The sequence below is a fragment of the Podarcis melisellensis genome (genome assembly GCF_964234715.1).
Source record: "Podarcis melisellensis genome assembly, chromosome: 14".
Taxonomy (NCBI): Eukaryota; Metazoa; Chordata; class Lepidosauria; order Squamata; family Lacertidae; genus Podarcis; species Podarcis melisellensis.
The window spans coordinates 29,406,723-29,432,821 of record NC_138546.1 but is presented as its reverse complement, the minus strand read 5'-3'; the positions used below and the strand labels follow the sequence as shown (position 1 = coordinate 29,432,821).

General features: G+C 45.2%; 1 protein-coding gene across 6 annotated transcripts in view; it reads right to left on the bottom strand.

Moving 5' to 3' along the window:
* The window catches only part of MCTP2 (multiple C2 and transmembrane domain containing 2), a 120,828-nt gene extending 116,173 nt beyond the window's left edge, over positions 1 to 4,655 (bottom strand). The window contains exon 1 of one of the 6 annotated variants that reach the window (XM_081888500.1): positions 4,510 to 4,655. The gene's annotated coding sequence lies outside the window, so the exon portion shown is untranslated. The other 5 variants (XM_081888501.1, XM_081888505.1, XM_081888504.1 and 2 more) reach the window with 5 other exon arrangements.
* Positions 4,656 to 26,099: the final 21,444 nt, after the last annotated feature.

Genomic DNA, 26,099 nt, shown 5'->3' with positions numbered 1-26,099 from the left:
GATGATACCCAGCTCTACCTCTCTTTCAAATCAGAACCAGTGAAGGCAGTGAAGGTCCTGTGTGAGTGCCTGGAGGCAGTTGGAGGATGGATGGTGGCTAATGGATTGAAGTTGAATCCTGACAAGACAGAAGTACTGTTTTGGGGGGACAGGGGGCGGGCTGGTGTGGAGGACTCCCTGGTCCTGAATAGGGTAACTGTGCCCCTGAAGGACCAGGTGTGCAGCCTGGGAGTCATTTTGGACTCACAGCTGTCCATGGAGGCAGGCGCAGGTCAATTCTGTATCCAGGGCAGCTGTCTACCAACTCTACCTGGTACGCAGGCTGAGACCCTACCTGCCCGCGGACTGTCTTGCCAGAGTGGTGCATGCTCTAGTCATCTCCCGCTTGGACTACTGCAATGTGCTCTACGTGGGGCTACCTTTGAAGGTGACTCGGAAACTACAACTAATCCAGAATGCGGCAGCTAGACTGGTGACTGGGGGCGGACGCCGAGACCACATAACACCGGTCTTGAAAGACCTACATTGGCTCCCAATATGTTTCTGAGCACAATTCAAAGTGCTGGTGTTGACCTTTAAAGCCCTAAATGGCCTTGGCCCAGTATACCTGAAGGAGCGTCTCCACCCCCATCGTTCTGCCCGGACGCTGAGGTCCAGCGCCGAGGGCCTTCTGGCAGTTCCCTCATTGCGAGAAGCAAAGCTACAGGGAACCAGGCAGAGGGCCTTCTCGGTAGTGGCACCCGCCCTGTGGAACATCCTGTCAGATGTCAAAGCGATAAATAACTACCTGACATCCAGAAGACATCTTAAGGCAGCCCTGTGATATTTTAGTGTATTTTTGGGTTCTATGGAAGCCGCCCAGAGTGGCTGGGGAAACCCAGCCAGATGGGCGGGGTACAAATAATAAATTATTATTATTATTATTATTATTATTATTATTATTGTCATACAGATTCTCAAACAATTCCGTGATCACACTAGAGGCACAGCCTGACCACATAACTGAAATCACATAATTAATATGCCATTTAAATTCTGTGTATGTGGGGAGAAGGCTTAATTTATCCAGAAGAATAAATTGCTCACAAAAACCTCTGGCTCCAGTGAGACACCTCTGGCCACTGTGCTGCAAATTACTTCGAGAATTAAACAACTGCAACAGAGTGATTGAAAACACTACTTTTGTCCTTCAGCACAAGTCATCTTCCATGATCATTGAAAGAACCACAGAAACCTCACCATATCTATCCGCACCTTAAGTCACACGTTAAACTCAATATGAGTCAATGTCCCTCTGAATGAGGTTTCAGCCTGAATGAGGTGTTAGCACCAACACTTCAGAAAGTTTGATATTAGCAGGCAAGGGGTGTGGGGGGAACAGAAACCAAATGTCACAGTTACCCAGCGGGGTTGCCAAATGTTCAACAGCCTTCAGACAGTAATTAAACTTGCAGCAAAGGTGGTAAGATTTTCGTGCCCTTGCATCATTTCATCTTATGGTTTCTGCAGATCACACTGTTGTTTTTTAAAAAAATATTGAGACCATGCTAGGAGGGTGGATTTTGTTGATTGGCAACCCTACAAAAGATAATAAAAAGACCTGTTGCCTAACAAGAAAACATTCAGAAAGTGAAGCATTTTCTGGCATGGAGATAAACTGATGGAGAAACTTCCACCTGCTGAATTTCTTGGGTTACTATTATAAGCACAGGAGTCAAGCTGGTAAATGATGGCACAGGAGTCAAGCTGGTAAATGATGGCAACCCTATTTGTCTACTGGCTTGGGACCAAGATATTGGAAGAGCTGCCTTCGACTTCATCAACTAGCCCAGCCACCATCTTCACTGTAAAGAGCCCTTGCTTTTGATCTCACTCCCATCAGAGGTGTGGATGTCTGGGAAGTGGCACAGGGCCTTTTCAGCTGCAGCACCCAAGCTGTGAAACTTCTTCCCCAGAGAGGTTCATTCAGCTCCCTTCTTGATAGGGATAGGGAAACGTTTTTGACCAGAGGGCCACATTCTCTTCTGGGCAACCTTCCAGGGCCACATGCCAGGGATGTGCATAATCAGAGATAAAAGTGGGCAGAACGACCAATGTAAATTTTGCTTTTGAACAAGAGGCTAGGAAGACATTCTCAGGGTGAGAAGCAAGGCCAATGAGGTGTATGGCCTGGAGAAAGTTCCAGGGCCAGATAGAAAGAATGGAGGGCCACATCTGGTCATCAGGCCTGAGTTTCTCCATCTCAGCATTAGTGGCTTTTAATTAAAGGCTTTTTTATTCTATTTTGCCAAATCTTTGATTAAATTAGATATGATCTTTGTTTTATCTGACTGAGTTTGTTTTAAAGATCTGTTCTTTCATTGTTAACTTATTTTTGAGCTATCCTTGTGAGTCTCCACTTGTGAGTCTTTTTTAATTAAATTAAATTAAATTAAATTAAAAACTGTTCTAAGCCTATCTGCAACGCTGGACCATCTAATAGATGTGTGCTCTCAGAAAACAGCAGAGGCTGTGATCCCAGAAATTAGCCTTCAGCTTTCTGCTTACGTGTTCCTGCATCAATAAATCCATCAGCCCAGCTAGCCAGTTGTTTAAAGAGAGAGAAGCTGGAGGCAGTTTCTCCATGTCACACCTATCTCTGGTGGACCAACTTAAGAAGAAGCGAGAAGTCCTTGAGATGTACTGTTCTCTCCAGCAGAAGAAACAGTCCACAGGTTTTGGAGAAGTTGCTCCCCACCCACCACCAAGCCAGTGCTCAAATGATAGAGGGGACGGATAGGCTTCCACCTTCATCTCTTAACTATTGTGGCAATGCATGTGTGTTTCCATAAGGATCCACAATTTTGACTAAGGTTCTGGGGAGTCAGGGTGGGGTTTGGGGGTCTCATTCCCTTCCCTGCATTGATTAGACCATGGCAGTTAGCAGTTATGCAGATCGTTAGAGTTACCATCGGACCAGAACAGCCTGGCACAATCTTTGACAGACATGATTAAAACAGATCTACAGAAATCAGCACACAATCAAAACATAATGGAGATAAGCATTTATCTGCTTATTGAGCTGTGCTTTAAAAAATGCTGGCAGGGAGGGGAGCGAGGAGTCTGGTTCAAAAGTTTAGTCAGTTCTGGGACTGCCAACTCTGCCACTGGGCAGCTGATTTGGGGCATCACAAAATGACAGCAATTTGGGAGTTGTTTAATTTATCTGTTACTTGTACTGGAGGGAGGCACTTGTGGTATTTGACAGGCCTTAAGTATTTTGTACCTTGATGTGGGGGGCATTTCCTGTACCCCCAAACCTGGATGTAAATCCCAAAAAACTCTCTATGTTTAAGTAGACTGCGTGTTCATTCTCTTTCTTTCTTTCTCTCTCTCTCTCTCTCTCTCTCTCTCTCTCTCTCTCTCTCAATGTATCTCATTTGCTTAGAAAAGCCTCCCCCTCCTTTGGACTTAACCACTTTGGACTTAACCACCATCACCCCTGGAAATAGGCCATGTTAGTTGGGGCTGGAGTTGTGGTCTAGCAACATCTGGAGGGCACCAGGCTTAGAGGAGGTGAGACCATTTCTCCAGCAATCCTAACAGTCCAATCCAAAATTATGCCTACTAAGAAGTACAGTGGTACCTCAGGTTAAGTACTTAATTCGTTCCGGAGGTCCGTACTTAACCTGAAACTGTTCTTAACCTGAAGCACCACTTTAGCTAATGGGGCCTCCTGCTGCCGCCCAGCTGCCGGAGCACGATTTCTGTTCTCATCCTGAAACAAAGTTCTTAACCTGAGGTAATATTTCTGGGTTAGCGGAGTCTGTAACCTGAAGCGTATGTAACCTGAAGCATATGTAACCCGAGGTACCACTGTAAAGCCCAACCAGTTTCAGAGTGGGGCTGACTCTCAGGTGAGTGGGGTAAGGAGGATGGCAGCCCAACTAAATCCCGCTGCAGGGATGCAACAGTAGACTGACTGACTTAGAATTATACAATTGTACAGCTGGAAAGGACCACAAGGGTCATTTAGTCCAACCCCTCCAATGCAGGAATCTTTGCCCGACCTGGGGCTCAAACTCACAACCCTGAGATAAAGAATCCACCTCCCAGGAAGTTGAGATTTTGGCAGCGTGGTGAGCGACTAGCATATAAGGAGTGTTCTTCTTTCTCCTCACGGTCAACCTCCTCAGCAAGTTGAAAAGAGGCAGGAAAGGTGAGCGCATCCGCCTGTGTCCCACAACATCTCGACGGCCACATGCGCCTCTTCGCTGCTCCAGGGGCGCCCATCCTCTACTTTCCCAAGCGCCCAAATTGCGGACGGCGACCTCCAACTCCAAGCTCCCTTCCACGCACCCCGCTTTTAAAAATCCCCCAAAATCTCCTCTCCAAAAGTCTTTGTCCCCAGCTGGTTCTTCCCTTCCAGCGAGGGGAATTGCACCATCCACCAACCCCTCCGGTACCTGCCTCTCCGTCCCCGAAAACGCACAGAGACCCCTGATACCCGACGCGCCTCTCCAACCTTACCTGCCGTCCAGCGCGCGGCTCCTCCGAGGGGAAAATCGCCTCCGCCTTCGCCGACGCAGCTGCTTCCTCCTCCGGCTGCTGCACCCTCCCTCCAGCGGTTCGCCGCCGCCTCTGACACTCCAGGGGAGGAGCCGGGCCGAGACAGCTCTACCAGCGCCGGAGCGCAGCCCCAAGCAGGGGAACGGGAAGAAGAGGACGCAATCGGGAGCCCCCTCCAGTCTCGGAATCTCTCTCTCTCTCGCCTTCCTTCCCTCCCTGGGCTGGGAGAGGTGGGCGTCCGTCCTGGAAAAGTTGCGCCTTGCCGGGAAATTAGTTGGCAATGTATGAGTTAAATGTCAAGGTTTTTTTTAAAAGGGGGGGGGGGACTCTTATGCAACTGGAATTGGGCTTGGAATCCCGACCCACCCACCGCAAGCAACTACCCCTGTTTAACCACGCCCCTTCTCCTTGGCCACTCCCTTTCTTTAAGTAAATAGAAACCATAAATCAAGGGTACGCGAGCGTGTGCAGAGTGCTGATCTCTCTTCTTTTTCCCCACTCCACGCTGCAACTGCATCCTGGCCCTAGGCCAGCGGCAGCCAACACTGTGCCCTTCCATTTGTTTACTGGATCCTTTGTGAATCACTACCCATAAAACATCACTGAGTTTCACATTAAAAGCATGAGCAATAGAAGCTAAAACAATTCCATTTGTAAAGGGGGGAAAATACAATTCCATATAAGCAAGTTTCCAGGTTTTGTGGTGCTGTTAGCAATATTATGATGACACCCAGCTCTATTTCTGCTTTCCAACTAAATCCAAGGAAGCTGTCTGGGTTCTAAACTGGTGTCTGTCATCAGTAATGAACTGGATGCGGGCGAACAAATTGAAACTTAATCCAGACAAGGCAGGGGTATTCTTGGTCAGTCAGAAGGCAGAACAGGGAATAGGGATTCAGCCTGTGCTGGATGCGGGTAACACTCCCCTTGAAGACACAGGTAGACAGTTTGGGTGTGTTTCTGGACTCAGCCCTGTGCCTGGATGCCCAGGTCTCTGCAGTGGCCAGGAGTGCAATTGCACAGTTAGTGCACCAACAGCACCTGTTCCTGGAGATTGATTTTGCTACGCGATACACGCCTTAGTTACATCCATTTGGTTTACTGTAATGTCCTCTATGTGGGGCTGCCTTTGAAAAATGCTGAGAAACTTCACTGGCTTAAAGAGCTGCAGTTAGATCGCTGGTCGTGCCAGTTCTGCAGATCAAAGCACTTGAGTGGACATGTATGGGCAAGGCGATATCTAATCATTACACCTCGCTGCATTACGTTCCTGTCTGGAAGCCCTCTTGTTGAATGGGAATTTCATCTCCACATGCAGGTGCAGGGTCAGGTTTCACATCCACCTGAGTCCCTCTGCACTGCTAGCTCCAGGAACTCTTTACCCAGAAGACACACTTTTCGACTTCTTTAACTATGAACCCCAAAATCTGGGATCCTCTCAAAACCGCTGCCAAAGTTTTTCAGCGTTTTGCAGCAAAAGCCCCATGTTTTGCGGTGCCCCACAAATGAAGTAATTAATACAGCAAACCCAGGTTCATAGTTGGTGCCCCCCAACTCAACGTGGTCCGATTCACTCCAAACTTTGGCAAAGGTTTTGCCGCATTTTGCATCAATAACCCCCACATTTTTCAGCACCCAACAAATGGAGGAACAGCCACTCAAACCCAGGAGTCAAAGGGGAACCAAAAACCCAACATTATCCGATTCATTCCAAAGTTCATTCCAAACTTTGGCAAAAGTTTTGCAGGGTTTTGCACCAGCCTCCATCGCATCTCCCAACACTCCCAAGGAGGAGGAAGACTGCTCAAAGGTAGGTGGGGGGAGGGGGTGAGCAGGCGGGCGAGGGTGGTATGGTGCCCCTAATTGCCCTCCCAAAATTAGAGGTTGGCATTTAACTTAGTTTTACTCAGATTAAAGCCATTGAAATTAATGATTTAACAGTCCATCACTGGCCATGGCCCAATCCACCAGAAAATTGAAGTCTGTGTTAATGAATGAGCATGCAGATGGCACAAACAAACTGCTGATGGATGTACCCTTGTGCCTCTTGGGGCTTATCAAAGTGATCAGTCTTTGCGAGTGCTGACTGTGCTATAAACCCAGATGCCCTACCTCCAGCAAGCACTGCTGTTGTCGGGAAATATAATTCACCCCTCTACTCAAAACACTAATCTGTGTCACTGGGGAAATGAAATCTGCCTTTCAGCTCATTTCCTGCAACTTTTCATGAGGTGGTGAGTTACAGGTGGACAAACAGTGGCTGTACAAATAGAACAAACACCTACTGCACAGTGCCTATGGTGTCACCAGAACTGAGCAACACAAGTCCTCTCTCTTCCAAGACCACAGCATTACAGAAAGTGTTTCTAGCTAATATTTTGTTTTATTTATTGCAAGGCCATATTGACCACCACTCCAAAAAACAACAGCAAATGAGAATAGAACTCAATAAGCTTTTCAAAGGAAAGGAAAGGTGGTGACAGCCAGAGTTCTGGGATTGTTGCTGCATCATCACAAGAAACTGTGGAAAAGCCAATGACATAAACAATGGTTTTGAAGAAAAGAGAAGGAAAATACTTCTTTTTTGGGGGGATAAAGAAAAACAGAATGAGGCAGGGAGGGAGGGGGAGAGCACACTGAATTTAGGATTGGAGAAATGGCAAGTGTGTCCTCTTTTTTGTGCTCTTCAAAATGTGGCAAACCTACATTTTGAAGTGGTTTTAGCAATAAGGTTAAAAAGGAATATGTAAAAATGGATTGATAACAGATGAAAATATAAAGCTATAATATGTTAAGATAAAGAATTAAGTTAAAAACAAAGAGGGAAAGGATTTGCTGAATTAACTATTCGAACTGGAATACAAAAAAGGGAGGTGTGAGGAAGTCAGGGAAACAAGTAAATGAAAGGCAAGACATAGAAAGAGGGATTTATTTTTAATTGTTTTTATTTCTTCTGTATTTTGTATTTTTTGTTTTCTTTTTTTCTATCTTTTTTCACCACTTTTGTAATCTTTTTTGAAATCTTAATAAATATCATTTAAAAAAATGTGGCAAACCTAGCTTGTGGCATGAACACAGCGTGCGGCTGGCAACTGGCACAGGAGATATATTAAAAAAGGTAAAGGACCTCCTGACAGTTAAGTCCAGTCACGGATGACTCTGGGGTTGCGGCACTCATCTCGCTTTACAGGCCGAGGGAGCCAGCGTTTGTCCGCAGACAGTTTCCGGGTCATGTGCCCAGCATGACTAAGCCGCTTCTGGCACAATGGAACACCGAAACCAGAGCAGTGCACAGAAATGCCATTTACCTTCCTGCTGGAGTGGTACCTATTTATCTACTTGCACTTTGACATGCTTTCGAACTGCTAGTTTGGCAGGAGCTGGGACCGAGCAACGGGAGCTCACCCCATTGCGGGGATTTGAACCGCCGACCTTCTGATCGGCAAGCCCAAGAGGCTCAGTGGTTTAGATAGGAGAGTTGCAATCCCCCCCCCATCAATTCACTTCATGGCATGGACCTCACTGGGTTTGGTTATTTTGGTTGAATTATTCTGATTGCAGGATTGCGAGAGGTGCTCTCTAGGAGGCTAAGACAGGCAAGGACCCACAGCCCAGGTGGGGCTCACTAGCTCAGGGAGGAGGTGCGTGATTCCTCAGCTGGAGTAGTTCAGGACGGGTCACATGCCTCAGCAAGCCCAGATGCTGCAATGAATATGCAAGACAGAAAAGGAAAGCCGGGCTGGCATCCCGGCCAATCCAGATGTATGGCAGCCCTTAGTTAATGAAGCCCCACTTTTCCTTTCAGCTATGAGTACATCACAAAGACTTCACTTCCTTTTCCTCCTCCTGCCAACAGCACACAATAAATTCCTGCTACCTTTGCTTGCTTTTCTATAATACATCCTATTTTCTGGGTAGCCAAATAAACCTCCTATCTAATGCAAACATCACTGAAGTTATAAAACTTTGTGTCCACCGGACTTTGGGCTCACGTTTTGTCTTGGTAATATAACACTCAGCTCAGTGTTGTATGGATTGGAAGAATGAGATTAAATATTTGCCTAGAAGGCAGATTTAATTACATATACCAGGGGTGGGGAACTCTGAGCCTAGGGCTTCAAAGGAGGCTTCCTAGGGCGCTGTAGCTGACCTCCTACACATACTTATCTGGAAGAAAGCCCCATTGACCTGATTACATTGCATGATCCAACTAAGTTCTATGCAGAGTTGATCCAGTTAAGTTAATGAACCTAAGTAATTCAAGGGCGTTATGTACTGAAGTTCTCACCCTGGGCCAGCAGGGGATACTGTAGATAGTTTTCACTCAGGTCCACATATGCAAATAAGGGATTGAAAGTGAGGTTCAGTGATTGGATAGTTACAGAAAGTGGTTACAGTTGCGTTGCAATGGAGCTCTATATAAGCAGGCTGGCTGAACCCTTCAGTTCAGTTCTGTTCTGGCCTGTGAATAAACAAGAGCTGTTTGAAAAATCACTGTGTTGTCTGATATGTTCACCTACAACTTAGCAAACGGCAGTTCGAATCCTCGCAATGGGGTGAACTCCCATTGCTTGGTCCCTGCTCCTGCCAACCTAGCAGTTCAAAGGCAGGAAGGTAAACGGCATTTCCGTGTGCTGCTCTGGTTCGCCAGAAGCGGCTTAGTCATGCTGGCCACATGACCCGGAAACTGTACGCCGGCTCCCTCGGCCAATAAAGCAAGATGAGCACCGCAACCCCAAAGTCGGTCATGACTGGACCTAATGGTCAGGGGTCCCTTTACCTTTACCTTTAACTTAACAAAGGGCATGACCGGGGGGGGGGCAGGGAGGAGCACCTGCCCCCCAAAATAAATAAAAATGCATAGCAGACTGAGGTTCTGCCCCCCTAACAAAAGGCCTACACCCCCTAAGAAAAATCCTGGCTACACCCATGAAGTTAGTCCATTTCAAAGAGTCCACCCTTGATTTTGATCTCTGTCTAAACATGCAAGATTGCAGGGTTAGCTGATTTACCAGGTATGAGCAGGGAGGGTTGCTTTGAAACATGGAGATTTTCTTTAACTACTACAAAAGAAGAACACATAAAAGTTATGCAGGAAATGTGTGCCATTGCATGACCCTCCTCTGCAAATTGCTCTGCAGGCTGTTTCTTGTTGGGGTCAGGAAACGAGCAAGAGAAACAGTGTGGCTCCCTCATGCCTCTTCCCATTCCCCTGGGTTTGTTCTGGGCATTGTCACATTCATGGGGCAACAATTGCCAACTGTGAGACAACATTATTCCTAACACAGTTGACTCATAATTCCTTGTATCCCATTTTAATCTCCTGTTGGAAGCCACCCAGAGTGACTGGGGAAACCAGCCAGATGGGCGGGGTATAAGTAATAAATTATTATTATTATTATTATTATTATTATTATTATTATTATTATTATTCCACCTGCTGTTTCTAGGGCTCCCTGTTTTGTAGCTTTTTAAAACGATAAAGCTCCAATGCTGCACCAGGAAAAAATGGAATCCTGCAATCTCGTAAAGTTAGATAAATGAAGGAGACTGGCAGGATTCCTCCTATTCTTTTTCATAGTTCAAGTTTTGCTAATCATCGGCAATGACAAGCAGCAAAATAGGAATGGCCTTTTATACAACTGGGAATTTTGATACAGCAATTTCTGGCTTGGGAGATTACAAATAGAGATGGATGGCTCTTAGTTGCTTTGAGTCATTTTTATGAGTAAGCAACTAATAAATATTATCATTAATAAAAATAACAACAGTGACAATAAGTCTGTCCATGTACAATTCTCTTAGTTTCTCATTTTTCCAATCTTCATTTCTTGTGAAATATTTTCTGTATTTTAGTGCACATTTTATTTTCTCCTAATACACATTTTGTATGCATTTTTGCCCGATGCACACATTTTTGCAAAGCATATTTCCCTGATGGAATGCATTTTTATGTATCACTTTCAGGAATATGTGCATTTTTATGCATACTTTAGCTCTCTTATTTTGCTTTTTTGCTTCTTTATTTTTTGAACTTACACATGCAGCACACAGAAATTTAAAACAGCAATCAGGGACGGGAGTGCTTAACACTGTAAGGATCAAATTAAGTGACACAGGTGCACACATAGGCACAGCAGAGAGCTGACTCTCAATGGGTCCAGGGCAGCTGTCTACCAGCTCCATCTGATATGCTAACTAAAAATCTTCCTGCCCGTGGACTGGAGTGGTATATGCTCTGGTTATCTCTCGCTTGGACTACTGCAATGCACTCTATATTGGGGTACCTTTGAAGGTGGCTCGGAAACCACAACTAATCCAGAATGCGGCAGCTAGACGGGTGACTGGGAGTGGCCGCTGAGACCATATAACACTGGTCCTGAAAGACCTACATTGGCTCCCAGTGCGTTTCCGAGCACAATTCAAAGTGTTGGTATTGACCTTTAAAGCCTTGAATGGCCTAGGCCTGAAGGAACATCTCCACCCGCATCGCTTAGCACAGAAACTGAGGTCCACCCTCTGAGGGTCTTTTGTTGTTCGCTCACTGAGAGAAGTGAAATTACAGGGAACCAGGCAGAGGGTCGTCTTAGTGGTAGTGCCCTCCCTTTTGAATGCCCTCCCTTCAGGTGTCAAGGAGATAAAGAGCTACACCATTTTTAGAAGACGTCTGAAGGCTGCCCTGTATATGTCATGAACACACCAGCTCAAAGTGTAATATTGCAGCCGGCTGCTGAATGGAGTCAGGAACAGGGAGGCTGGGCTTTCACACCAGCACAGGAGAGGCCACAGCTGCCAGGGTCGATTCTCCCTAACCTTGGACAGCTGGCTGATAAGGGAGGAACGGAAGCAGGCTGGAACACAGCCAAAGCTCCCCGGAAGCCCAAACAGGTACGGAAAGCCACAGAGACAGGAAGGGGCTGCAGCTGACCAAATAAGTCCGAGGTGTAAGTGTATAGAAAGGCTGCTAGACAAGAAGCAAAATAAGAAATGTAAAGGTTAAAGATTCAGTCTCTTCTGTTGACACAGGAAGGACTCCTCAGAAGGGTCAACTGAGTGATGGGGGCCGGAGGCTTGCTAGAGCCATCCAAGATTATTGCTTGTTTTTCGCAATAAATCCTCCTTTTTAATTACGTACGCTTAGTGTGTTATCAAGCCGGGAACCTGGACTCCTAACAGTATAGGGAAGTTTTTAATGTTTGATATTTTATTATGTTTTTATATTTTGCTGGAAACCACCCTGATGGGGGAGGTATAATAATAATTGTTGTTGTTGTTTCAGAATACAACCAAAATCAACACACATTTGGATTAAGGTGCAGGAACGACCCAAAGCACTGGTTGCAAACTAGCTGCCCTTTAGCTTAGTCTATGCCTTTGCTTGGGTGCAGAACTGCACTGCAAAATTCAGATAAAATATTTTCGAAGGATGGCCATGTTTTCAGTTTGCATATCATTTCCAAAAGTGTGATAGGTTCATCTTTAAACACGCACTGAATTGAAATTCTCCCCTCACTCCCCACTTCCAAGCATATCTTAATAAGGACTAGAAACCTATTTTACAATAAATGGGAGCAGAGATGCCCAGGATGCTGATTCTGCACCCAGTACCCTTGGGGTTAGTTTTCTGCACTGGCAGGTATACACACAGAGTCATATTCCATCCTGGTCCTTGCACATAGCCCTGATGGTGCATGTGCAGGGTTAAGGTTGTCCTGGACACAAGCCAAGCCAATCTAGTCTCTGCCCTGGCAGGCCCATTCTGTTGATCTTGTGTCACCACCAGCTGCAGTTACTTACACACCATTGATTCCCAAAGTGATGGCTTCTGCACACAGCTCGCTGGTTGGTGCTGCCCATCAGTCCTGACAATGTACAGTGTGTGCTTCTGGAACAATCCAAACAGGAAAGAGACACCATTTATGCCTGGCTGGAAGTGCAATCGGATGACAGCAGTGCACAAATAGGGAATATTTCTGCACCTGCTGAAGAAAGGCAGCTGAGACCACAGGCCTTTTCTTTTCTGTGCCCCGTAAAAGTGTTTGTGTTCTCCTGTTTGCCAAAGGCAGCTTCTCCAGAAGGATATTGCAGGATGCACGTGACCGCTTCTCATAACTCCTGTTGATCAAGTTTCCAGCTAGATTAGATTACAACATAAAGTTTGGCGGTTCTGACATGAAGCATTAGCCGAGGGAGAGAATCACCTGCCTCATTCAGGAGAACTACCTGCAACAAATCTCCTTCATAAGCAGCAGCCTTGATCCATACAGCTCAATATTGTCTACATTGTCTGCCAGCAGTTCTGCCAGTTGTTTCTGAATCCCAGTCGGTGGAAACCACAGCAGGGGGTGGGAGTGATGTTGGGCTTGTGGGCTTCTCATTGGGGCATCTGCTCGGCCAAGATGAGTACAGTGGTACCTTGGGTTACATATGCTTCAGGTTACATACGCTTCAGGTTACATACACTTCAGGTTACAGACTCTGCTAACCCAGAAATAGTACCTCAGGTTAAGAACTTTGCTTCAGGATGAGAACAGAAATCATGCTCCGGCGGCGTGGCGGCAGCAGGAGGCCCCATTAGCTAAAGTGGTGCTTCAGGTTAAGAACAGTTTCAGGTTAAGAACGGACCTCTGGAAAGAATTAAGTACTTAACCCGAGGTACCACTGTACAGAATGCTGGACTGGATCGGCCACCGGCAGATCAAACAGGGCCAGCCCAAGACATTTAGGCACCTGAAACAGGCCCCCAAATGGCACCACCCTCCCACTGGTGAAGAAGGGGTGAGGGAAGATCTACATCAGATACAAGGGGGCGGGGAGAGAAAGATTGGCATCAGCATCTGCTGCCCCTGTGGATCCTACCACCTGAGGCAGTTGCCTCACCTTGCCTCTTGGGAGGGCCGACCCCAAATAAAGATCTACATTGGGACCTACTGCCCTATGGATCCTGTCACCTGAGACAGTAGCCTCACCTTGCCTCATGGACATCCCTGCCAGCAGGGTTCTTATGTTCTCCAGGGTTTCTGGCAAGGAAGGTCTACAGCCCTACCTGAAGATGCTGAGGGCTGAACCGTGGACCTTCTGCATACAAAGCAGATGCTCTAGCACTGAGCCCCAGTCCTGGACAGTTCTGCAGCAGGAATCCCATCCATCTCAACTGTCCTGTTTTGACCACAGGCAGCTGATGTTTTCTGGTCCCTGGCCATGGCCTTCTCAGGAGCAGTTGGGAAGTCCTTGTGCCATTGAGTCTTTATTTGTTTTTTAAAGCATTTTCACCCCCATTCTAAGAGTGGCTTAGAAATCATAGAATCATAGAGTTGGAAGAGACCACAAGGGCCATCGAGTCCAACCCCCTGCCAAGCAGGAAACACCATCAGAGCACTCCTGACATATGGTTGTCAAGCCTCTGCTTAAATACCTCCAAAGAAGGAGACTCCACCACACTCCTTGGCAGCAAATTCCACTGTTGAACAGCTCTCACTGTCAGGAAGTTCTTCCTAATGTTTAGGTGGAATCTTCTTTCTTGTAGTTTGGATCTATTGCTATGTCAGAGCTGAGATGGAAAGTAAAAACCAAGACACCCCAAAAGTTTTTGAGCTCTCCCCCCCACACACACACACAAAACGCCATCATTACTGAGCATTTTTTTAAACCAAAGAAGCCAGAATTAACTTGCCTAAGATCCAGGACAAAGTGCCACCTTTCTTTGAAATCCAGGGGAAATCTGGATATATGGCAGCCCTGGACAAACCCCAGCACTTCAGTTTCAATAGTGCTGGCTGGTGCCAACGACAGCTATATTCCAAAAAAGGGCACCAAGTTGGCAAAGGCTGTCCTACACCATTGAAATGATGGCAATACAACAGAGCTCTGAAAATCGGCTAAGCAAAATTTACCTCTGTGCTAAATTCTCTTACATATGAATAATGGAAGTTCTGGAGTGAATAATCCTGATGGTTAATAAGGAAGTGTAAATAATCATTGCAACCACAAACTACCTCCTTGCTAGGGAGTTCCTCATTGTCTGCTTTCATTTCAAAACTCGGAAGAGATGCCTCTTTGGAATCCCGCAAACAGTGTCTGAGCATAATAGCATTCTTCCTTCTGCATGCCAAGCAGGCATCCCACCACTAAACCACTGGCCTATCTAGTACAGTATTTCCCACACTGACTGCCAGAGGCTGTCTAGAATTTCAGATCTATCTGACGATGCCAGGGATTGAAGCTGGCACCTTCTGCATACAAAGCAGGTGATCTGCCACTGAGCTGCAGCCTTTTGCCAGACACCTCTGGTATTTTCCAAGTCAAATCACTGCCCCCTCTAGCTCAGCATTTCTTGCACTGACTGACAGCAGCTCCCCAATATTTCCCCCAGAGCTGCATGGAGATACTGCAAACTGAACTGGGACCATCTACAGATACCCTACGACTTAGCTACTGCCTTTCCCAGCAACAAATAAGCACACTGGGAGCCAGTATAGATCCTTTAGGACAGGTGTTATATGGTCCCAGCAGCCGCTCCCAGTCGCCAGTCTAGCTGCCACATTCTGGATTAGTTGCAGTTTCTGCATCACCTTCAAAGGTAGCCCCACATACAGTGCATTGCAGTAGTCCAAGCGGGACATAACCAGCTGCTAGCTCCCTATATCCTGCACACTATATTCTTTTTTGTACGATCTGAAGAGAAACCAGAGTATCACACTATATTCTTTTTTGGTGTGTGTGTTTTTTTAAAAAAATAATAATTAAATTTTCTGTTTTACAATTTCAGATACTCATTTTACACCCTTAAGATATCAATGACTTCCCTTCTTCTCTTTCCATGGTTCATTTGACATATCTTATATCCATGCATATTTTACAGAAACCATACCAACCAGTTTTCCATGATTGCATCCATCAAAACTTATTTATGACAGCCTCCTGCTGCCACTGTGCCGCTACCGCACAATTTCTGTTCTCATCCTGAAGCAAAGTTCTTAACCTGAGGTACTATTTCTGGGTTAGCGGAGTCTGTAACCTGAAGCGTATGTAACCTGAAGCATATGTAACCCGAGGTACCACTGTATTCAATAAACGTTTTCCAATCTTCTTTAAATGTATGTTCTCTTCTTCTATATGTTAAGTCTGCAAGTTGCGCATATTCTGTCAGCTTAAGTTGCCATTCTTTTTTGGTTGGGACCTCGCTCGTTTTCCATCCTGCGTACTGTATTTATTTCTTCTGCGAGGTCCTAAACTGTTCTTAAGAAAGATGTTTCGTAAGGGCTTTCTTAAAACAAAATAAACTTAAGAATGTTTGGTAAGTGTGTTACAGGCATACACCTATAGGCATTGTAGGAAACTGTCTTATACTGAGGGGAAGCTTTCATCAGAGTTATTTAACAGTCAATTTCTCCTCTCAGGAAATACTGAAAATTGTAGCTCAGGGAGGGTAACAGGAATATCCCAGTCATTTATAAACAAGCCAGTGTCATTTCCCTGCAGCCTGCCTGTCTGTTCCAGAAGAAAACAAGTGTCACTTAGTAGTTTTCATGCAAACATGTGTACGTCTGAGTGAAGATCAAAAGCTTTCTTTTCGCACTCCATTCTCATTGTTCTCTGATATGCCTTTTGTAGTACAATTTCAAACTAATCTGCCGTCCATGTAAATCTTTTTTTAAAAAAAATCTAAACAGTCCAGGAAATTCCGAGTTGACAAGGAAACAGTAACATAAACAGTTATTTTTAAGGCTCTGGGTTTTCTAGACCGGATCAAACCAGTGAGCCACCCAGACCTTACGTCCTGCCTGCAAGGACTTCGCAAGGTGGCTTGCCGCTTGCAAAACACAACAGTTTGTGGGAAATGATTCTTTTTGTGGTCACAGCAGGAAGCCAGTTGATGCATTCAAGCTTCAGATCAGGCCTGCACCTAACAGGACACAATTCCTCAGAAGCCGTACAATGTCCAGTTAGCCTCAAATTAGATTGCATCCTTAGGAGTGAACCAATCTCTTCTTTCCCAAGGAGGATGGTTCCCACTCTGTAGACTTTCCACAGATTAATGAGAGAGTCTCTTTTCTCAGAAGAATTTTAAGGGAATTTGTCTTGAGGAGGGATGCAGGAGAACTTCTGATGAAAACAGAAACAAGCGTGGAAATTGCCAATGTTCACTCATTCATCTCATGTCCAGATTAGAAATTGATCCCGCAAACACTATTGATATTTGCTATGGTTATTGTTTTCTTTCTCTTTATCAATTTTAAATGTATACAGTGGTACCTCAGGTTAAGTACTTAATTCGTTCCGGAGGTCTGTTCTTAACCTGAAACTGTTCTTAACCTGAAGCACCACTTTAGCTAGTGGGGCCTCCTGCTGCTGCTGCTGCGCCACCAGGGTTTCCATGTTTGTAATGATGGAGCTGGTTGTGATCTGCAGTGTGGTAGCAGCCTTAAGTTTTTATGTATAGTGGTACCTCGAGTTAAGTACTTAATTCGTTTTGGAGGTCCGTTCTTAACCTGAAGCACCACTTTAGCTAATGGGGCCTCCTGCTGCTGCCGCGCCACTGGAGCCCAATTTCTGTTCTTATCCTGAAGCAAAGTTCTTAACTTGAAGCACTATTTCTGGGTTAGCGGAGTGTGTAACCTGAAGCGTATGTAACCTGAAGCGTATGTAACCTGAAGTGTATGTAACCCGAGGTACCACTGTATATATTTTTAATAAATTTTACATTACAAATTTTAAATTATCACCACCCCCCTGCTTACAGAGAAAGGTTGTTCCGGCTGTAGATCAAGGGCTCTCGGACCTTTTATCCCCAGCTTGAGAGGGCTGGAAATCACTACGGCCCACCTGTCACAGAAGGTTGGGAAAAGGGCAAAACCTGTCATGAACTAGTAGCGGGCAGAGGTGGGGTCTGGCATAATCAGCTGGCATTTGCTACCTTTGCTGAACCCCTCGGTTGGGTTTCTGTAGCTGTACACTTTAGGTTTCAAATGTTGTACGTTATGAAGGACAGTCCCCTTTTCTGGATCCCTTGTAAATCACTGCTCCCATTTTTGCCTTGTTAAAATTTGGTTTTAGCATGTGAGATGTTAGCATGTATTTATTTGATTCCATCTCTGAATCATTCCCCGTTGAATACCTCAAAGCAAAACTGGCACTGCATAATACCCATTCCGCATTTGTAAGAACCTGATCGTTTACTGTGGCAGCAGCTACACTTTGGAACTCCCTGCCTTATGATATCAAGCAGGCACCTTCATGGTACTCTTCACACTGGAGAGCCAGTGTAGTGTAGTGATTAAGAGCGGTGGACTCGTAATCTGGTGAACCGGGTTTGATTCTCCTCCACATGCAGCTGCTGGGTGACCTTGGGCTAGTCACACTTCTCTGAAGTTTCTCAGCCCCACTCACCTCACAGAGTGTTTGTTGTGGGGGAGGAAGGGAAAAGAGAACGTTAGCCTCTTTGAGACTCCTTAGGGTAGTGATAAAGCGGGATATCAAATCCAAACTCTTCTTCTCTTCTTCTTTTCAGCACCTTCTAAAACCATTTTTTGTTTGTTTAGGAAAGCCTACCCAGATGTTTTAGAAAATTGATGCAAGTTTAAATCTGTTCTTAGCCTATTCTTTTTTAAATTTTTTGAAAGTCTTAAATTATCGTTGTTGGTCATTTTATTGTTTCCTTTCTAAAAACCATTTATAGGTTTGTTTGCTTTTTACAATCATGTGGTGTCTAAAATTGCACAGAATAAATAACCGTGAAAACATCAACAATACACACAATTCCATATATGTACAAACAAACAAATTCCATCTATACTGTGATACCTCAGGTTACATACACTTCAGGTTACATACGCTTCATGTTACAGACTCCGCTAACCCAGAAATAGTGCTTCAGGTTAAGAACTTTGCTTCAGGATGAGAACAGAAATTATGTTGTAGCGGCGTGGCGGCAGCAGGAGGCCCCATTAGCTAAAGTGGTGCTTCAGCTAATGAACAGTTTCAAGTTAAGAACGGACCTCCGGAACGAATTAAGTACTTAACCCGAGGTACCACTGTAAAAATAATTAAAAACAAGGAATGTCTGCAATAGCCACCCAAAACGCAATCATTGTGGATTTTAAAACAGAGAAATGCCTCCATCACTTTTAATAATCAACAGCTTTCATTAAAAAGGCAACATGCTTTTATTCCTCATTTTACACAGTGATGTTCTATGTAAAAAGGGCACTTCTCAAATACAGTTTGTGATGCTAACTATAGTCAGAGCCACTGACAACTTTTTGCAACTGAGAAGGATTTTTGGCCAAAAAAAAATATCCATCCATTAAAAGGGGACATCCTGTATACCTACGTCTGCTTCTTACGGGACCAGGGATATCTTTGGAAGTGTCAATGGAGCAAGTAAATTACTCGGCAGAGAACATTGTGTTCAGATGTACGCTGGGGCTGTCATGTTTTGACTAAGATGGATCCCTCCGTGAGTCATTTTTAGCCCCACAGTCCTGTTCTTTATCTGGAGTTCATCACTCCCTTGCGATTCATGCAATATCAAAAGAAGGTGGAGGTGCATCGCATATCAACCTGGCACATGGCAAAGTTTGATGAAAAGAAGAGATTTACACACACAAAAACCACAGTCTTTCCACCCCAACAGAAAATACCAATTGATTTTCTTTTTAGGAAAGATAATTCATTTCATTCAGTTCAGTGCTATGGGTGGCATTACTCAGTGTCCTACTTTGTGAACTAATTGACTCTGTGGGTACATATTTATTTATCTAATCTATCTATCTATCTATTGTAAGATGTAGATGAAAACGCTGGTCTCTTCTCTGCAGGAAAACCATAGAAAATAGTCACTGTGAAAAGGAATGAATTATGGAAACCCAGCCTGATGGGCAGGGTAGAAATAATAAATTGTTGTTGTTGTTAGGTGTGGAGCAGTGTTGGGATGCAAGGAGAATGGTACAGTGTATACAGTGCAGAAACATCTCTCCTTTTGGGTGTGTTCTTTTAAAAAAACAATCTGTAGACAGCACTGATTGGCTAGTGTCCATGCCATGCTCAATACGGCAGACCGATGTGGAAATGTGGAGAAGTGAACTTAAGATTAGAAAAATGAGAAAATGAGGACAACCAAAATGGACAGATTTACCCACGAATACAGATTCCCTGTTATATATTTTGGTAAGGACTTTGTCTGTTGGTTCTCTATGTGCTTGGATGCCTCTCAAGATATCATCACCAAACGTAGCACAAGGATTCCTGAGGAGGATGGCAGTTTTTGTTGATGCTAAGATACCATCTCCCATAACTTTGACGTTGCCAGATTTCAAACTCGGCACGAGGGTTCTGAAGGTGGCGGCAGTGGACTTCATTGACCTTTGGATGCCAGGAGCCATTTTGAATCAAGATGGCGGACCGAAACATCACTTTGGTATTACTTCATCCATTTTTTGGCACAGGTTTGGTTGCTGTTCACACTATTGTTGCCACACTTGGCACAGCAGTTCCCAAGGTGGGAGTGGCAGTCTTCATTAATATTTGGACACCAAGCACCATTTTGAATCAAGATAGCAGACCATAATGTGACTTTACCATCATTTTGCCTATTTTTTAGAATAATGGGCCCAACCTGCACCAATCTGGGACCAAATTGACACCAAAGTTGGTACAAGGGTTCCTAAGGTGAAGATCTTTGTCTATCTTTGGATGCCATGTGCCATTTTGAAAAAAGATGGTAGAACAAATTAACTCTAATTAAATATGTCTCCTCTCCCCACCAGGACCAGAGTAGGTCTCCTCAGTTCATGACAGAGTTCTGGGCTGGTGTGTGTGTGTGTGCACAGACATGTGTGTACATCCATTTAAAAATAATATTTATTTTGATGTTGTTTCTTTGAATTCCCAGGCAGATCCAGGCACTCCCTGGTAGTACATAATACTTCTAATATTTCTACTTGGCAAGGGGGATGAAATTCTTCTGCCAGTGATCCACATATTGCTTCACCAATAACCCAGTCAGACGCCAAGTTCCTCTGAAACTGACCCTGATAAACATCTCCAGTTGATGTAAAGTCCATCTTTCATAGCCTCTCAGCTACATTACTGGAGTAATACTCCTGCTTTGAGCCACAAAGAAGGATGATTGTATAGATTAGGATGCAGGGACTCTTCATTTTGAGCCCAGCCTTGGACTTATACAGGAATTAATCTTGACAAGAAGTAGTCTACTGCAGCGAGATCCTCATCCTCCTGAGCAGAGTGATTTAACAAAGGAGAAGTTAAAAATCCATCTTAGCTGATGCTATTTTTCTTCTGTGGCAAATGCCTGGGAAGGCAGGGGAAATGAAAAGCTGAAAATTGGTGTCAGGGTCCTTATCCTCCCAGTTGTCAACAATGCAGAGATAAATCTGCTTCAGTCACAATCCATCACCTCTCGCAAACCCACAAGGACCAGAATGAACAAATGTAGGGAAAGGGGTGGGTGAGAAGGAAACAGCTATGACAGTCTGTGGGTTAGTGTAGAGTTGTGGTATTTCTGAGGGTATATCAGTGCAACAAAGGGGTTTTTAGAGGGGTGCCATCATGCATATACAGTCATACCTTGGGTTACAGATGCTTCGGGTTATGCACCGTGCTGAACCTGGAAGTACCGGAACAGGTTACTTCCAGGTTTTTTGAGCTTGCACATGTGCAGAAGCGCTAAATCACGCTTTGCACATGAGCGCCGAATCGTGTCCCACACGTGTGAAGACGCAGCACTGTGGATTTTGGACGCTGCAGGTTGCGAACATGCTTCCCACATGGATCATGTTTGCAACCCGAGCGTCCACTGTAGTTAGATCTATGTTTTGCCTACTGAAGGAGTCATTTCAAACTTTACAGAGAGGAGCTATAGAACTCAGCCTCTTGGATGATGGCATTGTCCCAAGTGAATCTCCACCCCACCCCACCCTTCTCTCCTATTTCCTCATTCTTCACTTCTATGGGTGCTGCTACGTGCCCTCTGCCTTTGAGCTCTAGAGCACCCTTCCCCAACTTTTGGCCCTCCAGATGCTGGCCAGGGCTGGTTGAAGCTGGTGTCCACCAACATCTGGAGAGCAACAGGTTATGGAAGGCAGCTCTGGAAAGTCATAAATAGGGAAGACAACCATGGTGGGATGGCCCTATTGAAGTCTCGTGGCTGTTTTAAGTGCCAAATCAACACACCCTCAACACGTATTATCTAATTCTGGTTTTTGAAAGAAAGAAAGAGTTTTCACCAACTAAGCTCTGCTCAAGAGTAGACCCACTGGAAGTAATAGACCTACATTAATAATGTCCATTAATTTCAATGGACCTGCTGTGAAGAGGCCTATAATAGTTCCCTTGAATATGTTTCAAGTAGTCATCTGAAGCTTGCCCAGGAGATGGCAGCATTGCTTTGTGAACAGATCATCTCTCGCTTTCTCTTAAGAAATATAATTCTGCAGAGAGACTATGGGTGTGAGCATTATGAAAAGACCATTGTGGAGAAAAGGTGGTTCGAGATCTCCTACAGCACATAGTGCCAAGTCGAACACTCCGCTCAGCTAAATAGCAGATCATAGGTTGCTTTTTTCAGTAGGCATAATGTTAAGAATATCTAGTTACAAGTTATTCTAGGCCAGAGATCTGGATCACCATGCGGCCCTCCATACCTCTCTGTCTGGCCCTTGGGAGTCTTCCAAAGCCACAAACCTCTCCAGAAGTTACCGGTTAACCATTTTTGCCTCCCACCCTCCTTGAGTGATTGCACCTGACTGGAATGAGTCCTTGACGTACGATAAGGCCTCTTTCTTGCTTGGATGGATGGAGGTTAGGAAGGTGCATTAAGTAACATAAGAACATAAGACTAGCCTGTTGGATCAGGTTAATTTTATCATCACCATCATTATTTACATTTGTATACCACTCTCTCTCCAAAGATCACTGGGGGGGGGGGTGGTAGCAGCAAGTCAATGGCCAATATAGTCCTTTTCACAGTGGCTACCCAGATGTTTGTGGGAGACCCTCGATCAGGACCTGAGCACTCACCCTTTCTGTGATTTCCAGCAAATTGTATTCAGAAGCATTAGTGCCTCCAGCTGTGAGTAGAAACTAGACAAAGGGTAGACTTCTCATCCATTGCTCCACCTACTTTTGCCTCTGGCCCCTCCCACCACTGGCATGTGGCCCCCAGAATGTGGTCACCCAAAATACAATGTGGCCCTCAAATTGAAAATAAATAAATAAATCTTCACCTCTTCTCTATGCAGAGAGATTTTAAGAAGTTGGCTTACACTGAACCCATCTAGGTCAGTTTTGTCTGCCCTGGTAGGCACCCAACTTTGAGAGACAACAAACAAGTGCTCTACTGCTGAGTATTGGACCATTGTGCCTTAACCCTCAGGGGTCACTGTTTCGCCAAAAACCCAACGTCCTATTCACTCGAAAACTGTGCCAAATACCTCCACAGTATCCCCTGTAACAATTGGTGGTGCAAAACCCACATTTCAACATAGGCCTGGCTAGGATGCAGGTCTTCCTGCTATATAAGGTAAAGGTACCCCTAACTGTTAGGTCCAGTCGCGGATGACTCTGGGGTTGCGCGCTCATCTCACTCTATATAGGCCGAGGAATCTGGGGTTTGTCTGCAGAGAGCTTCCGGGTCATGTGGCCAGCATGAACTAGAGCAGCGCACGGAAACGTCTGTCAAGGAACTGCCATCGGAGCTAGAGGTGGAGGCAAGGCTCCAAAGCGATGCTGGAGAAGGGCCCAGCAGGGAGAGAGGCAGCTCATCGGCTGGGGAAGGAAATAAGCGTAACACCAGGGATAAGGGGGGGCAGATGGGGGAATCGGCGAGGGGGCTCCAGGACTCCTCGCCGGAGACCAGCAGGGAGAGCACGGGTCCTCCGCTGCCCACACCCACCCTGCGCAGAAGATTTCTGCACAGGGAGAGTAGGCGGAGACTTGGCGTCAAAGAACTTCTTTGCTGGAAGAGGTTCAAGAAACGCCCACTGACGGATTCTGCTAGCAAACAAACAATCTTGTTTGTTCTCAGTAACCAAAATTATATTGTCAATATATACAGCCACGAAGTGAAAGTCTGTCCAGACAGAAAAGGTTTAACCAGGCAACCTAGCCAGGAGTGACGGCAACTTACGCACGAGCAACCCCTATAACCATTACACATCATTTCCTGTTATATACTCTGGGCTTTATGAGGCTTTACGAAGCATCGCACCCTCACCTGAGCCTACTCCAGTTGAGGCATCACACACCTACTCCCCAAGCTAGCAAACCCCACCTGGCTATTACGCTGTTCAGGTCAACTTTACAAGGTTTCATTTCCATTCCTCTCAGAAAACCTTTCTCTGGCAGGTCTGCTATAATCCTGAAGTTTCTGTGTCCAAGCCTCTTATACCACAGATGAACACAGGTTGCACTTGAACAAAAGGACATAAAAAGAGAAACTAAATACAGCAATATGAGGCAAGCCTGAGGCAAGAAACAAAATGAGAACGTTGGTTCCCTCTTAACTAACATTCTTAACTCAGCACACACTGAAGGGAGGGGCCGATTGAGGAGCCAAGCACACAACCCACCAGATACCAAGCACTCTACTATTCAAATTAGGCCCCAGTGTGTTGTTGTTTTTTTACAATCCCCTTCTCAATGTGCCTAATTTTAATTCATCAGTTTTAATCCACCTTGTAAATTCTCAGAACTTTCTTATTTGGAAAATCAAGGATTTTTGAACAATCTTGTTTGTTCTCAGTAACCAAAATTATATTGTCAATATATACAAGCAGGAAAGTTATTTTCCCATTTTTTTAAATTTTTCTCATGATACATCGGTTCAATTGGACCACATATATCAGTATGAATAAGTTGCAAAGCCTCTTTCCTGGCTTGCTTGGGGATAGAAGGTCTTGTTCTTTTGCTCACCAAACAACTTTCACATATTTCACTATCCAGGCCAACTTGACATGGTTTCATTTCCAAACCTCTCACCAAACCTTTCTTTGGCAGGTCTGCTCTAACCCTGAAGCCTCTGTGTCCAAGCCAGGCATAGGCAACCTCGGCCCTCCAGATGTTTTGGGACTGCGACTCCCATGATCCCTAGCTAACAGGACCAGTGGTCAGGGATGATGAGAATTGTAGTCCCAAAATATCGGGAGGGCCGAGGTTGCCTGTGCCTGGTCCAAGCCTTTGGTGCCACAGATGAACAAAGCTTCCACTTGTAGCTCCTTTTCCTTGCACAGATATTTTGTTGCCATTTGCAACTGTAACTGTCTCTTATGAGTTTTCATTTAACTCTCTGGGAAAAATTGGCATCACACGTCATGGGCACGGAAGCTGCCGAATCAACTAACCAACTAGAAGGGTTACTGTTAATAGCACCAGTTTTCCTATAACTTCATTTTGCTAGATATTTCTGATGAACTGCAAAAGCATTTTTAGTTTGCTTTATATTGCCACCCCAGAACTTTTCCTTACGAGTGCCACTTTGTTTTGTACAATTCCTAGCAAAAACCTCCTATTTTTTCCTCATGGCAAGCATCTAGTTTTGTCATTTTTGTCCGTACCTTGAAAAGCAGTTTTGTTTCTAAAGCACAAATCCCACAAAATGAGCCCTGGGCGCCCTAACCCATGGGGTCAAAATTTCGCCGTGTCAGTTGGCGAGACTGGCCGTGTTGTTCTGGTCTGTGGGGGGTTCACTCTGACAAAGTCTGCAGCAAGGACTGGGCTGGCATGGCAAGCTCTATTCACCCTTTGCACGCCACCCCCTTGCAAGCCTGCACCCACCCCGAGTACTGGCAAACCACGCTATGCCACTGTCTTTGGGGTTCCGGGGCAACAGATAGAAGGAGCAGCAGTAGGTGGAACCAGAGGTTTATGAAAGGCAGATCTGACCCTAAGCTTGTTGTAAGTAAGAAGGCAAGCAGGAGAGGGCTGACTAAAGACAGACTGAAGTTGGTGGGGCACTGCCCCATTTGACCTAGTGGACCAGTCTCAACTGCTACTAACTACCCCTTTGGACCCTCTCTGTATTGGACATAGCAATTATTTGTGTTTCTGTTCAGCAGCGACTAGATTTTTTTGCCTGCCACTAGGTGGCGAAATCCAACACAAATCCAATTATTTGTTTCTTTCCACTGTTTTTAGAAACCTTGGCAGGCAGGGTGCATACAAGTTGTTAAAATTAAAACAAAAAAACGAGCAAGGCTACACTTAGGCGGGCCAAGTGTGAAAATGGTTGCAAGTTGCCCATCAAAAAGGAAGACAATTTAGTTTGGGGAAGCTGGGAATTGCACTCGTAAGCAAACAAACAGCCAGAGTGTTGCACAATGACAATTTTGCTATCCAAGCATTTAATGGATTTTGAAAACCAGAGCTGGGGTTTTTTGTGGTCAAGACATAATCACTCCAGTGTGCTGGGTGTGTGGAACATCCAGCCATTCCGCACAAATCCCAGGCCAGGGGTGATGAGGAAATCCAAGCAGATTGGATAAAGTTGCTGCTGCGATCAGGTCCCTTTGCCACTTTCTGCCTTGGAAGACTTT